Raw genomic sequence first — 15,859 nt, 5'->3', positions numbered from 1 at the left:
CCTTTTAGAGTCCAAATCAAGGCTCCTTTCCCCATTCTTTGGCATTATGTAAGGTAGTGGTTACAACTCAAATGACTAGAGGGGTTACAAACCAAATGACCAGTCAGGCATTGTAAATGAGAACCAGAAGAGGACAATAGAGAGCAGTGTGGAGTATGGCAAACTGGAAAAAACAGTTCTGTCTAAAGAAAGAGGCAGCTACTTGGCTTCATCAGTTGTTTTATGTGAAATCTCCAGTTTTTAAATGTTGACAACACAGCACTATCCAAAATTGCGGGGTTCAGCAAAATATATGTGCAAGTCCAATTTTGTTCTGAGGCCACTAGTTTCTGACCTATAGCTCAGTCTCCTCTTTGCTTTTCTATCAACTGCTACTGATTTGCTCTGCTGTGGATCATTTTATTTGAAAGATATATCAAGAAATGGCCATGCAAAGTATTTTCTTTTCAGAGTGTCTTGGGTCACACAGAGAGATGCCAATAGAGCCATTAATCATCTTCTTATAGTAAATTTACACATAGAAACAGATACTCAAATGGACTTACTATTTGTCTTAGTCCCTTTTGTGTTGCAAGAATGCCTGAGACTGGGTAATTTATAAATAAAGTATTGGCTAATGATTCTGCTGTCTGTAAAAGTTCAAGATTGGGCATCTGCATCTGATGAGGGCTGCAGGTGGCTTCCAGTCATAGCAGAAGGTGAAGGGGAGCTGGCACATGCAGAGATCACATGGTGAGAGAGGAAGCAAGAAGAGCGGGTGGGAGTGGGGATGCTAGGCTGTCTCTTAACAACCAGCTCTTATTGAAACTGATAGAGCGAGAACTCACTCACCCTTGAGTGGGAGCTTTAATCTATTCATGAGGGATCCACCCCCATGACCTAAACATCTCCCGTTAGGCCCCACCTACAACACTGAGGAACAAATTTTAACATAAGGTTTGGAGGGGACAAGTATCTGAACCACAGCAATATTTTTGTTTTTTTCCTCTTGTGATTTGATTTTTTAACTCTGGAAAGAAAAGTGGAGCTTTCCTGTGTGGCAAGGCTTTGGGCACCTTGGTGGTTGCTGCAGTAGAGGCTGAGGAGTCTCTCTGTGCCAACCACACCCCTGACCAGAGCCCACTGACCTCTCCCTAACACATACCACCTCCAAAACCTCCTGTTCCCTCCCAAAGTCTGATTTCCAGAGTCAAGGAAAAACTAGTGCTGCCTGATAGATAACACATTGTCCCACTCAACTTTTGCTTCATAGCCAAACCTCAAACTCAAACTCAACAGCCCAGGCCTGAACAAAGGGAGGGTCTCTTTCTAACCATCCCTATGGGGAAAGGATTCTGATGGCACCCCACATTGGTTCCCATATCACAATATTGTTTCACTCAAATAGATCCATTGATCCATGAATGAAAGTGTTTTCAGTTTTTGGCAGGAAAAATGGCATTGTCTGTGATAGCTTGTGTTCTTTATTATTCACCAGGTAGATAGAGAGTTATTTCAGCAGGCCCTATGGTCTTAGAAAACACCTTGGCTAGCTGAGGATGACTCTACAGAGCTATAGGGAGCATCTATCCAACATTTTCTCAAGCACTACACGCATGTTCCTTTGCTATGGAATTAGTGACTATCCCAGCCTGTGATCCTGGAGTATTGAACACTTCCTCCTGAATCCGTGAAAATCTGTGATTGTCTAATACCTTGAAAATCGAGAAACTTCATCTTGTTGATATGATAACATTCTGGGAGACATGGAATCATTGATTAGACTTGGAGAATGCCTTTTCTGAGATGTGTTAAAAAGAAAAAAAGGAATAATCAAAGGAATTTGCCTTGCCCAACAGTAAAATTTACTGGAATTTGCCTTGCCCAACAATAAAATTTACTGTAAAGATAATAAAGTACGTATCTTGGGCAAGAATTGATAAACTACTTGATAAACTAATTGTAACTGTCACAGCAATGAATATGATATACAAATCCAAATAAACATAAAAACTTTAGTGTATAATAATAGTGTCACAATGACCAGAGGAGGGAATAGTTGATTAACATCATCTGTTTACAATAAAATTAATTCAGCTAGAGTAACGTGTTAAGTGCAGGAAAAGAAAAGATAGGCTTAAATATGTTTAAATACATACTCAATAAAGAGAATTGAAGGCAAAGTTTAAAAATAATGAAAAGCTGGGGAAAATATTTCCAACAAATATAACAGAGAGCCAATAGCCATAAACTATGAAAGCCTTTTCTAATCAATAGAAAATGTACATAGACTCACAGAGAAAAATAATGGCCAATAAATACCAAAAAATTTTCAATCATACTAGGGATATAGAAATGCAAATTAAAACAACAGTAAGATTGATGGCTGGCCCCATTGGCTCACACCTATAATCCCAGCACTTTGGGAGGCATGAAGCAGGAGTATCACTTGAGCCCAGGAGTTGGAGACCAGCCTGGACAATAAAGGAAGCCCCTGTCTCTACAAAACAAAGAAACAAAAACAGTAAGACAAGACTCCTATCTCCCCAAAAACAGAAAATTATTTAACTTTATTAAGAATTAAGAACTTCCATATGGTGAAAAGAAAGTTTTTAAAAAGCTACAACCCAAGATTTGTCGCACATAAATCAATTAGTATCCAAAATATATAAATAACTCCAGAATATCAATAAGAAAAATACAAACAGATCAATAGAAAACAAATGACATGATGGGCATATCATAGAAAACATGAATAGCAAAACACACAAATATATTCCATATTTTTAGGGAGGAAATATAAGTTTAAGCCGTTATAAGATACCATTTTATACAAGCCAAGCTGATAGAAGTTTAAAGCTTTGATAAGACCAAATGTTAGTGAGGATGTGGAACTCCTCACTAACTGAGGATAGGAACTCACACACTACTGATAAGAATGTATATTGGTAAAGCAATGAGACACTATATCATGCCAGTCAGAATGGTGATTATTAAAAAGTCAAAAACAAATGATGCCAAGGTTGCAGAGAAAAAGGAACGTTTTACACTATTGGTGGGAGTGTAAACTAGTTCAGTCATTGTGGAAGACAGTGTGGCAATTCCTCAAAGATCTAGATGCAGAAATACCATTTGACCCAGCAATCCCATTACTGGGTATATAACCAAAGGGATATTGATTATTCTATTATAAAGATACAAGCACACATATGTTCACTGCAGCACTTTTTACAATAGCGAAGACATGGAATCAACCCAAATGCCCATCAGTGATAGACTGGATAAAGAAAATGTGGTACATACACACCATGGAATACTATGCAGCCATAAAAAGGAATGAGATCATGTCCTTTGCAGGGACATGGATGAAGCTGGAAGCTACTATCCTCAGCAAACTAACGCAGGAACAGAAAACCAAACACCGCATGTTCTCACTTATAAGTGGAAGCTGAACAATGAGAACACATAGACACAGGGAGGAGAACAACACATACTGGGGCCTGTAGGGAGAGGGAGAGTAGGAAGAATAGCTTACAGATGCTGGGCTTAATGCCTAGGTGAAGGGATGATCTGTGCAGCAAACCACCATGGCACACATTTACCTGTGTAACAAACCTGCACATCCTGCACATGTTCCCCTGACTTAAAAGTAGAAGAAAAAAAAGAAAAAAAGAATGTATATTGGTAGACAATTCTGTATTATCTAGTGAAGCTGATGAAGCTCATACCCCTTGACATAGCAATTTCACTTCTAGAACATAAATACCTTAACCTAAACTCTAGAGAAGCTCAAGAAAACTCTCACCCACGTGCCCTGGGAGACGCATTCAAGAAAGTCCTTCACAACACAGTTTGGATATTAGGGTATTCTATTTTAGTAGTGAAAAATAAGTGAACTGAAGAGTATACACATATATTTTGGTGAATCTCAGAAAACATAAGGTTAAAATAGCAAGGCACCCGTAATTACATACAGTACAACATCATTGCTATGAAGCTCAAAGACAATAGAAAACTAAGCATTATAGTCTCTGGGACTACCTGATATAACAATAAAAGAGCAAATCAAAACAAAGGAATAACACAAACAAAATTCAGGATTTGGTGCAGGAGGATATACAGGGGCTATCGACTTCATTGCCTTTTTATGTTTTCACATTTATTCGTAAGTTTTGTTTTGTTATGAGTACCTTCAGCCCTACTAAATATTGACAAACTGCTTTCCAAAGTGATTGCTCCAAATAGTTCAACAAAGCATAGAAGATCCTGTTTCCCCACATCATACTCAAAACTTGGTATCTCTGGTTTCTTAATTTTTTTGCCTTTCTGATGGAAGGCATTGCTTGAATTTATGTTCTCCTGATTAATGCTGAGGCTGAACTGGGCATATTTTCATATCTCTGTTGGACTTCTGGACACACAAATGGACCAATTTCCACTTCTGTTAATTACCTGTTCATTTCGTTTGCCAATTTTCCTATTGAATTGCTTTCTTCTTCTTCTTCTTCTTCTTCTTCTTCTTCTTCTTCTTCTTCTTCTTCTTCTTCTTCTTCTTCTTCTTATTATTATTATTATTATTATTATTAATTTGAGACAGGGTCTTGCTCTGTCACCCAGGCTGGAGTGCAGTGGTGCCATCTCAGCTTACTGAACCTCCGCCTCTGGGGTTCAAGCAATTCTCCTGCCTCCACCTCCCCAGTATCTGGGATTACAGGCATGCACCACCACGCCAGATAATTTTTTTGTATTTTTAGTAGAGAGAGCATTTCATCATGTTGGCCAGGCTGGTCTCCAACTCCTGACCTCAGGTGATCCACCTGCCTCATCCTCTCAAAATGTTGGGAGCCACCACATCCAACCAAATGGCTTTATTATTCATACAGCTTTATAGGGGTTGTGTAAATATTCTAGATCCCAATCTTTTACCAATTGCTTGCATAAAAGTATCCTGCTACATGCTCTTAAAATTCTTAAAGTTTTGAATGCGACATTTGGATCTTTATCAAGTGATGTAGGGATCTAATGTTTTTCCTCTTTGGATAGTCGATTTTCCCAGGACTCCTTATTTAAAAACCATCCTTTCCCTGTTGATTTGTAATATCACTCCTGTGGGATACTGATTTGCATATATCTAAGAGTCTGTTTCTGGGAATTTATTCCATTTCATTAATATATTCGTATATCTCTACACTATTATGGCACTATTTTAATTACTATATTTTTATATTAAGTCTTGCTATCGAGAAGAGCAAATTTCCTTTCTCAAAATTATCTTAGCTATTTTTGGCTCTTTAGTCTTTCATATACATTTTAGGATAAGCTTGTAAACTCTAAAATGCCTTGGGATTTTGATGAAAGTTGAATTTATAGACTATACTTTTCTAATTAGTGTTGCACATATACAAGAATACCACTGATTTCTTTATGCTAATCATGGACCCAGCAACTTTGCTGGACTCTTTTATTAGTTCTAATACATTGTTTATCATTTCTCTTGAATTTTCTATGTTAATCATCATCATCTACAAAAAAAGATTACTTTGTCTTTTTTTATGTTCTCATTTTTTTCATGTCATATTGTATTGCTAAGCTATCCAGCAATTGGTGATAATAGATATCCTTGTCTCATTGTTATTTACATAGGCAAAAAATTGGAAAACATCCTAGATGTCTAACAATAGGGAAATCATTGTTAAAATTATGGCACATCTTTATAATAACATTCTGCCATTGAAAAATTCCATTTTCAAAAACATTTACTTTAAATTATTAAAGTACCCACAATAAAATGCTATGTTTAAAAAAGGCATGAGGTCAGGTACAGTGGCTCATATCTGTAATTCCAGCACTTTGGGAGGCCGAGGTGGGAGGATCGCTTAAGCCCAGGAGTTCAAGACAAGCCTGGGCCACCTGGCAAAACCCCTGTCTCTACTAAAAATAGAAAAATTAGCTGGTTGTGGTGGCATGAGCCTGTAGTCCCAGCTACTCGGGAGGCTGAAGTAGAAGGATCATCTAAACCTGGGAGGCAGAGGTTGCAGTGAGCTGTGGTCTTGCCACTGCACCCCAGCCTGGGTGACAGAGAAACACCCTGTCTCAAAATAAGTAAATAAATAAAAAGCCATAATATCAAACTATGCACATGATTCAAGTTTTATAAGTCAAATCTATTATATATATATATATATATAAACTATGTCTCATGTTTTGTATTATATATGTAACCTGGGCATCTGCAGTTTTCAAGATTTATAGGGCCATGCCTTCCCATAATATCCAGGCATAAATCCATGCCCCATTCTACAGGACTACAAGAAATCTGGCCTTTCTGCAATTATATCTGATCTCCAGAGTGCCCTGGCTTTTGTTTTCCACAGCTCTTGCTCAGTGGCTGCCCCAGGCTGCTTCTTCAGTCACTTTTGCCTGTTTCATCATTCCTCACATATGCAATTCCCTCTCTTTTCAGTCCAGCTAAGCCCCAAACATGGAAACAACCTACCACTGTTTTATTCTTCAAAGGCCAGCTAACAGGGGCCTCTCATCGTTTAATAAGTTTAAGTATGGCTTGAGGATAGCATAGCCAGATTACAAGGCAAGAAAGGAAAACATCAAATTGGAATTAATGTATCATTGCTCTTAAAATCCATTGGCCACCTGTGTTCACAGGGAGTCATGTCCATCCTTCCTCCTTAGCTCCTGGCCTCTGGCCCGCTGCCACGTTGAGAGGCACACTTTTCCCAACTAGAGTTTCCTTTTATTCTCTCTCTCCTCCCCTCGTTCCTCCACCTCTACCCCTAGGAGAGCACCCTTGTATTTAAACATACTAAAGGAATCCAAATAAAGCCAGCAAATATCACAATGATTTTTACAGCCAGCCCACAGCAAAGACAGCCTTTACCTTGCTAAACACCTCAATTAACATCCCTGTCTAAAGAAGGAGCACAGAATCTGGAGTTGGGATGTCCAGGTTCACATCCCAGCTCCACCACTTACCATTCGTGACTTCGGGCAAGTTGTTTATCTTCTCTGTGTCTTGGTTTCCTCATCTGCAAAATGGGGATAATAGTAAAACATACCACATAGTGTTATTGTGAGGATTAAATAGGATCATGCATTTTAAATAGGACATATTTTAGCATATATGGTAAATATTAGCCATTTCTATTAGGATGACCATGCATTAGGACTAGTAACAATATAGTAAAAGTTGAGGTTGTGGAATTACATTACCAATATTCAGGGCTACAGTATGAAAAAAACCTCTTGTTTAACTTGTATCGATATTACTGGATATGCTTATCAGAGTAACTCTTCTGAGAAGAGGGTATCTGCCCCTGAAATAACTTCTAACCTACAGTATTAGGGCCACAAAGAATTTACAAATATTCTCAGAACCTCTGCAAAATAAGTATGTACCAACCTGAAAAGAAAATATGGAATTAGATATGCCAAAATATTGACAGCAGTTATTTCTGATTAGTGTAATTATAGATTTTTTAAAATTTTTATCTCAACACTTCTGAGTGTTTTCTCCACACTAACCATCTATATGGCTTTTATAATATGGAAAAATAAGAACGTTACAAAAGAGAGAAGGAAAGCCTTCTTCTACATCCACACCAGAAAAGACAGTTTCATAGAATTTGTCTCAAAAAAAGAAAAAAAAAAGAAAAGAAAGAAAAGAATTACCAAAACTCTGCAATGAAATGGTAGTCCAGGCTTGAATAAAGAGAACATTTATTTGAGTATTCAGTCCTGGGAGAGCCTGGCTATTGTACGGCCATGTTGCTGCTCTGTGAGTGGACTGTGGGCTTTTCAGCTGCTGCCTTTCAATATATACAATTAGAGTTCTGTTCCCATGGGGGAGAGCCAGGTCTTCACATGAACTTCTAGTTGATACCAGACCCTCATCTCCATTTGCAGTTTACGTGTGTAGCATTTGTCCTTGTCTTAAGAGTGAGTCACAAAAAATGCTTCAGTAAAATCTTACGTCACTTGTCTAAAACCACAGTGTTACCACTCCCAAGTTTGTTATGGCCTCAATGTATTTACATAGCAGAAGGGACTTTAAGATCCAGTTAGAGGTTAATGGCAAATGTCCTCTGCCCTCAGAAATACAACAATGAAGATGAATCAGAGGCTTTTGATTTTGAATTAGACCTAACATTCTTGGAAAAATTTGCTTTGGGGTATTTATTCCATCCTATTACTCGTTGAAAAGAAAAGGGCAAAGCTTTTCCTTTTTTTTTTTTTTTTGTTAGTTTTTTTTTTTTTGGTCATAGAATAGAATCCTGGGGATACCTGATAACAAAGGCTGATGAAGGGCAGACAGATCATAAACTCACAGCAAACATGGTAATTGGACAGGGATGAACATTTTCCCAAGTGTGTTCCTCAGGGGCGTTGTATGAAATGCTCTTCAATAAATGGATTCCATGGCTACACCTGAGTAAAAAGCACTGCATAACCTTTTTCTTGGAGATATAGAAAGCCTAGCAAAGGCCTACACAATTCTGCAGGAGCCTGTTTAAATTTGTTAAACTCACATCTTTGTCTAACTATATTTCATTAAGAAGATCTATTCCAGACTCTTCTCAACATCTTCTAGCACTTAGGTTTCACAGTACACACTCTGAGAAACATTGACTGGACAATTAATACCTTTGGGAAATCACACAAATACCTTACCAACATGCAGACATGTTTTCTTTGTTTTGTTTTGTTTTTTGTTTAATTCTTAGACCTTTTTAAAATTCTTGATGGCCAGTCACAAGAATGGTAACAATAAAATCAGTTGAGGCTGGGCACAGGGGCTCACACCGGTAATTCTAGCACTTTGGGAGGCCAAGGTGGGTGGAATGGCTGACCTCAGGAGTTCAAGACCAGCCTAGGCAACATGGCAAGACCCTATCTCTACTAAAGTATACAAAAAGTTGGCCAGGCATAGTGGCAGACACCTATAGTCCCAGCTATTCGGGAGGCTGAAGCAGAAGAATCGCGTGAACCCGGAAGGTGGAGGTTGCAGTGAGCCAAAATCTCACTCTAGCCTGGGCAACAGAGTAAGATTCTGTCTCCAAAGATAAAAATTTAAAAATAATAATAAAATAAAATCAGTGGGGACTTGCACCTGGAACTATGACAGCAGGAAATGGAGGATCAGGTGAGTTAAGGGCCAGGGAGCTGTGGCTGAGAGTAAACATGGCTGAAATTCACTAGACCTCTTTATTCAAGATCTAATTCTCCTAAGAAATTTCCAGTGGAAAGTAGTGCTTTCATCAGGAACACTGTCAAGAATATGGTGGAAGCATTTAGGTTTCAGTGCTGGAATAATAATACCCCCAAATAAGACTTTTATTGCAGTCAAGAGACAGAATATTGAAGAAAAGTAATTTCCATATTTAACTTATCTTTCTCTCTCCCACCTTCCCCCAGCACTCAGGAGGGAAAGCGTCGAAACTCATGTGCAAAAATCTCAGGCACTGCACCATGGGCAAAGATTTCCATGGGGCTGGTGGGCCTCAGCTTATCTTATAAAACACATATCCACCTTAATCTGAATTTGAGAGAACGGGCAACTAACAATGGGTTAGTACTGAAAAAGTGTCATCAGACAGCCTACCCTAATAGACGAAGTAAACAATAGAATGCCTTTCAGAAAGCTGGTGAAGGAACTGTCATGAATTCTGATCTTTCTGGCTCTCTAGACTCAAGAGTCTACTCTAGACTCAAGGATTATCTTGTTTTGCGTATCAAAAGAGTATTTTGGATAAAGAAAATGTGGTACATATACACCATGGAATGGTATACAGCCATAAAAAGGAATGAGATCATGTCCTTTGCAGGGACATGGATGAAGCTGGAAGCCATAATCCTCAGCAAACTAACACAGGAACAGGAAACCAAACACCACATGTCCTCACTCATAAGTGGGAGCTGGACAATGAGAACACGTGGACACAGGGAGTGGAACAACACACACTGGGGTCTCTCAAGGGGTGGGGGGCAAGGGGAAGGAAAGCATTAGGACAAATACCTAATGCATGTAGGGCTTAAAACCTAGATGACAGGTTGATAGGTGCAGCAAACCACCATGGCACACATTTGCCTATGTAACAAACCTGCACGTTCTGCACATGTATCCTGGAACTTAACATTTTTTTAAAAGAGAGTATTTAATATATGCCATTGTATTCTTTTGTTTTGAGAATCTTTTGAATAGGATAAAATCAGCCTTATCTAAATTCTTAGTTTATCTTTGTAAAAAAAAAAAAAAGTAAGGTAAGAAACTATCTTTTGCTTTTGTGAACCATTTAATAAACCATTTTGGTAGCCTTAGTAAGACATTTGCAGTAGTTCCCAGTTTGAGTATCATTGATCTTCATCCTCTTGTGTAGAATTTAAGAATTATTTTTGATGCTTTGAATTGAACCAGTATGTGAATCAGTGTACATCTATGTGAGTCACAGAAGAAAAGTATGAGTAACCCGAATGAGGAGACCATTGAGCAACCTCACAATCCCATCTTCTCTAATATCTGTCAGAAAAGGGCTCAATAAAAACAGTGAGATTAGTAATAGTTCTAAAGTTACTACTGTATCATTTATTGCCTATCATAAACAACAACATGAGGATAGGCAATCTTGAATTCCCTTTCTCCCAGAGTATCTATAGTAGTAAATCTGTTGCCTTTCCAACATTTATTCTATAGCAGTTGTTGAGATGGAATTAACCCCTCCATCAGCACCAGGGCTGAGCTCTGATTGCTGTAATCCAGCAAATTAATCTCACCCTCTTGCCATAAGTATTGGTTCAAGTAACCCAGGTTTAAGCCAATCAATGTTCCAATCAGCAGGAATCTCAGAACTTTTGTTAGAGTTAAGGAAAGCGTTCTTTTTTTTTTCTGGATAATTAAGAGGAAGCATGCGGATCTAACTATACTGACAGATATCCTATAACCTTAAAGGGCCCAAACTTAGGGTGAAGCCCACATTGTAGCTAGCAGATGTAGATAAAAAGATGGAAGAAACAGAGCCCACGATGACATTATTGAGCTCCAAACTAACCACTTTTGGAACTCACGCCATTATGGTTTCATAAAACCTTGTAAATTTCCTTATTGCTGAGTTCAATGTGAGACAGTTTTTCCATCACTTGCAGTGGAAAGTATCCCAATTGAGACAGAAATATTAGGCTATGTTTCTGCCACAGAATCACATTAAAATAAGCATAGATACTTATAATTCCATCCTGGGTAGTACTTAGATTTGAGGTTTTAACATGTATATTATTATGTTTATTTCAATGTGAGCATATGATTGGTGTGTTAGGCCATTCTTATGTTTCTATAAAGAGTTACCTGAGGCTGGGTAATTTATAAAGAAAAGAGGTTTAATTGGCTTATGGTTCTGCAGGCTGTACAGGAAGCCTGGTGTTGGTATCTGCTTCTGGTAAGGCCTCAGGAAGTTTCCAGTCAGGGCGGTAGGCGACAGGGAGCCAGCATGTCACATGGCCAGAGAGGGAGCAAGAGGGAGGGGGAGGTCCCAGACACTTAAACAACCAGATCTCACACAAACTAATCGAGCGAGGACTCATGTATCACTAAGGAAATGGTGTTTAACCACTCATGAAAGATCTGCCCCCATGATCTAATCACCTCCCACCAGGCCCCCAATTCCAACACTGGGAATCATATTTCAACATGAGATTTGGAGGGGATACACATCCAGACTGTTTCCATTGGTTTTGTAGTTTTTCCTTAGTAACACTTTCCCACATTTAATAGCATTCGTTTACCTTTTCTTCTTATTTATTGTTCCCCAGTACCAACTTCCTGACTTTCCCATCTAGGAGGAAATAAAAACAAGAAGAAGCAGTTTAATATCTCTTTTTAAGTCAATACCTCTCAGGTATGTGACTTACATAAACATTTAAGTCCAGTTACCCCTTGGGCTAACTGAGTAATGAGAAATAGTTGTGCCTCAGCACAATTTTGTTAAGAGACAAAAAAACAAACCAAAAGATGGCCAGTTGTGGTCAAATCCAAATTCATGGATCCCCCCACAAATCTAACATTGTATTATATTTCTTTGACTTTTAAAAACTGTATCACTTCCTCACTTTCCTGGAGATGGAAGACCAACTGATATGGAAAATATTATAATATTTAATTTTCAAATATTAAATCCTGGATGAAAAGAGCCTCTAGAGGCAGTCTTTTCATGGATCTTTTGGAAAACACAATATAGTTTTCCTTCTCCCAGCCACTTTTCCCAGTCACAAGACAAGCCTCCAGTTGACAATATTTGGGCTAAAATATCAGAAAAACGAATTGCTGTGCATAAGAGTACACATAAATACTTAACCCAGAGAGATTCATACTATTTACTTCAAAGCCAAGGTGATACCCTTCGGCAACCTGTGCTGGAATCGGTAGGCTAAAGGGCACAGTTGAGAGAGGTTAAAAGAGTTATTTCTACTTGGTGACTAACCACATTTGATTGTCTTAAGTGCATCTGGCTTCTAGAGTGTGCTTTTATTTCAGATGATTATGAATGTTCCAAGTGGACTCATTGCAGCCACCTGGCTTAAGGACTGTAAGGCACTTCGAAAATCAAATTTCAGGAGAGAAGATTGATTTGAGAAACAATGAACAAGGAGAAATCTTCCCTTTGCAGAGCTGCTGTGTGTCAAAGTTTATCCTCATTATATTATGGTGGGAAGAAAAGAACAAATTAAGACATTTAACTGCTTAAAATTTGAGACCCAATTGCATTTAACACCACAAATCTTGTTACTGGACCTGTGGGCTTACCTTCTCCCTATGTGAAGTCTGGTATGTGTTAGCAAATCACATTTTTAAAAATCAGAGAATGGATCTGGGCTAAGTGGATAATCACTGTTCACGTTCCCGGTCAGATAAGAGAAGACCCTGTAGAATCCAAAGAGTTTTAAAATTAGGTCAAAAGTCCCTATAAGGAGAAATACCTTAAAATTACCTTCTTACCTGGCCACCATTGCTAGCGCTAGCACACTTTAAATTAATAGCAACCATGTGATGGCAGAATTTCTAACTTTTAACATAAGGGGCCACTCAAACCTTCAAACTACCCTTTCAAAATTGGCATCCATCATGAAAGAACCATTAAGGGCTTAGTGATGTTCCAAGAACTCTTCTTCAAGAAAAATAAATAAATAAAGAGAGAGAAGGAAAAAAAATTGGCTCCTTTTCTTTGGCCAGTAACCCACATTTTAATTGAATTTTGATGAGATGATGGATGTTGTACTGTATTCCAAGTCTATATGCTAAATTAACAAGGCTGTCTGCTTAGTTTCCTCTTTTGAAGGCACATTGAGATGAGCGTCTGCTAATTCTCTTACATAAAGCATGATGAGGATGTCTCAAATTCCTGTTCAGTGCCTGGAATCACCCATTTTCTCCAAGCTGGTTTCATGCTGAAACAAAACTATCTGGTTTAAGGAAAAAACTCCAAGCAGAAACATGTTCAATCAGCTGGGAAGAATAAATCTCAGTATTTCAAAGGCATCTGCTAAAGCATTTAAAACTTTCTAACCCTATTTTAAAAGACTTATTTGTGCATCTCTTTACAGTAAGGACATGTCTCCAGTGCTAAATGCAGGTAGTTCATGCTTGGCTACAAAATAAGAGTGATGAATGGCGTGATCAAGAAAAATAGGTAATTTCAGCAAATTTTGGCACACAATTATTCATTCACTTCCCAGTCTTTCTGCTTTTACAAAACTTGGTAGTTAAACTCCATAACTCAGGCTTTCTATTTATTCTGAATAATTTCAAAGCCACAGACTTGAATGTTGACCACTCCCTAGAAATATAAAGGCTCAGGGAAGGGATTGATTATTGCTATTTGGAGTTTTCGCATTTTGGCATAATGGTTATTTTACTTTTTAAATGTCTAGATATAGTAGGCCTGCCCATTTACAAAAATAATATCTAAGTTGGTTCATCATTCTGGCACCAAAAAATAGCACACTAAAGGGCAACTATCTACCACCTATAGGCTGGAGGAGTCAGATACACAGTTATTCATTAGAGAAGCCAAAAAAACGTAGGGTGGGCTTGAAGCATGGCTGCCGCAAGGTTCCCAGGTGACCATGGGCTTGGGTTTGCTCTAGGAGAAACCGACCTCTAGGCATCCTGAGAACCACGTCCAAACTTCAGGCAAACTCCTTATATGTATTTTGGTCCAGACCTCCCTTGAAATAGACCAGGCACCAAGAGTGTTTGTAGTCCATTCACCCCATGATATGCCCTTTGGTGTGACACTGTTATGGGTTGAATGGTGTCCTCCTTCCCCTCAAATTCATGTGTTGAAGTCCCAATCCCCCGTACCTAAGAATGCAACCTTATTTGGAAAAAGGGTTGTTGCAGATACAGTTAGTTAAGCTGAGGTCTTACTGAAGTAGGGTGGGCCCCTCTAATCCAGTGTGACTAGTGGTCTTCATAAAAATGGGAAATTTGGACACAGATATGTGCAAATAGGGAGATGTACATTTTGACAGGGATATATGCACACATTGGACGCAGCTATATGCACACATATAAAGATGGATGCAGAGATCGAGGTGATACTTCTATGAGCCAAAGAATGCCAAGGATTGCCAGCAAACCACTGGAAGCTAGATTATGGGCACATTGCAGGTTCTTTCTCATAGCTCAGAAAGAACCAACAGTGTCAACATCTTGATATCAGACTTCTGGCCCTCAGAACTGTGAGATAATAAATTTCTGTTTAAGCCACCCAGTTTGTGGTTCTTTGTCATGGCAGCCCCGGCAAACAAATATACTAACCCAAGCTCTTGTATTCAAATACCCCAACAGAACTTACAGTTCAAATGTAGATGTCAGACACTTTTATCTTCAGTGAAGATCTAATTTGTCTGTTTGGTGTTAAGGAAAGATATAAAGCAATATAACCAGAAAGCCAAACCCTATTCTTGAGAATATGAACTATCATTGGCATTTAATTGAAAACATTGAAGCTAAACCTCATTTGTGGCTGATGTTTGCACATATCATCAGAGATTGGGTAAATTACTTCTTCTCTGGGTCTTATCTCCCTCAAGTGTATGATGGCAGGCTTAGGCAGAATAATTGCTAAGAGCCCTTCCACTTCAGCATTCTACTAATTATTACGTTGTTAATTCTTGTAAAACAATTCTTGATGCAAAACATTTTTCAGGACCATAAAAATAAAAGTTCACACATATTCCTAGCACCCAGAGAAAACCGCTCTAAAATTTCCGGCATATATGTTGCAGCATCTTAATTTGATAAATAACTGCATCTCAAATATTTATTTGCATCTAACATACTTTCAAAGAGGATTGGCACAGCTTCCACAAATGCCTAATATGAAAACAATACTGGAATGAGGTTAAAAGTAGATGGGCTTTGTAATGAATGCAGGGAGCTCATTGGCCAGAACCAATAATGATAACACGAACGGCTGCAGATGATCGCCAATAGGTAGTTTATCATGGATGGGGCTTTGCCTGTGTGTCTGCCCCATATCCTTTTTAAAACTAAGACAGCATTATTCTCATCTCCGTTTTATAGACAGAGAACCTGAGGCAGAGAGCTGAAATAGGTCACCCAAGGTTACACAGCTAGTAAGTGAGAGAATCAGAAATTAGACTCAAGCAGTTCTGTTTTGTTTTTTATTTGTTCTTGTTTTCTTTATTTAGAGACAGAGTCTTACTATTTTCGCTCAGACTGGAGTGCAGCGCACAACCATAATTCACCACAGCCTTGAACTTCTGGGCTTGAGTGATCCTCCTGCCTCAGCCTCCCAAGTAGGTAGGACTACAGGTATGCACCACCGGGCATGGTTAAATTTTTTTTAGA

This window comes from Hylobates moloch, unplaced genomic scaffold, assembly GCF_009828535.3.
Source record: "Hylobates moloch isolate HMO894 unplaced genomic scaffold, HMol_V3 SCAFFOLD_17, whole genome shotgun sequence".
NCBI lineage: Eukaryota > Metazoa > Chordata > Mammalia > Primates > Hylobatidae > Hylobates > Hylobates moloch.
The sequence above is the reverse complement of the archived record's forward strand: the minus strand, read 5'-3'. Positions refer to the sequence as shown.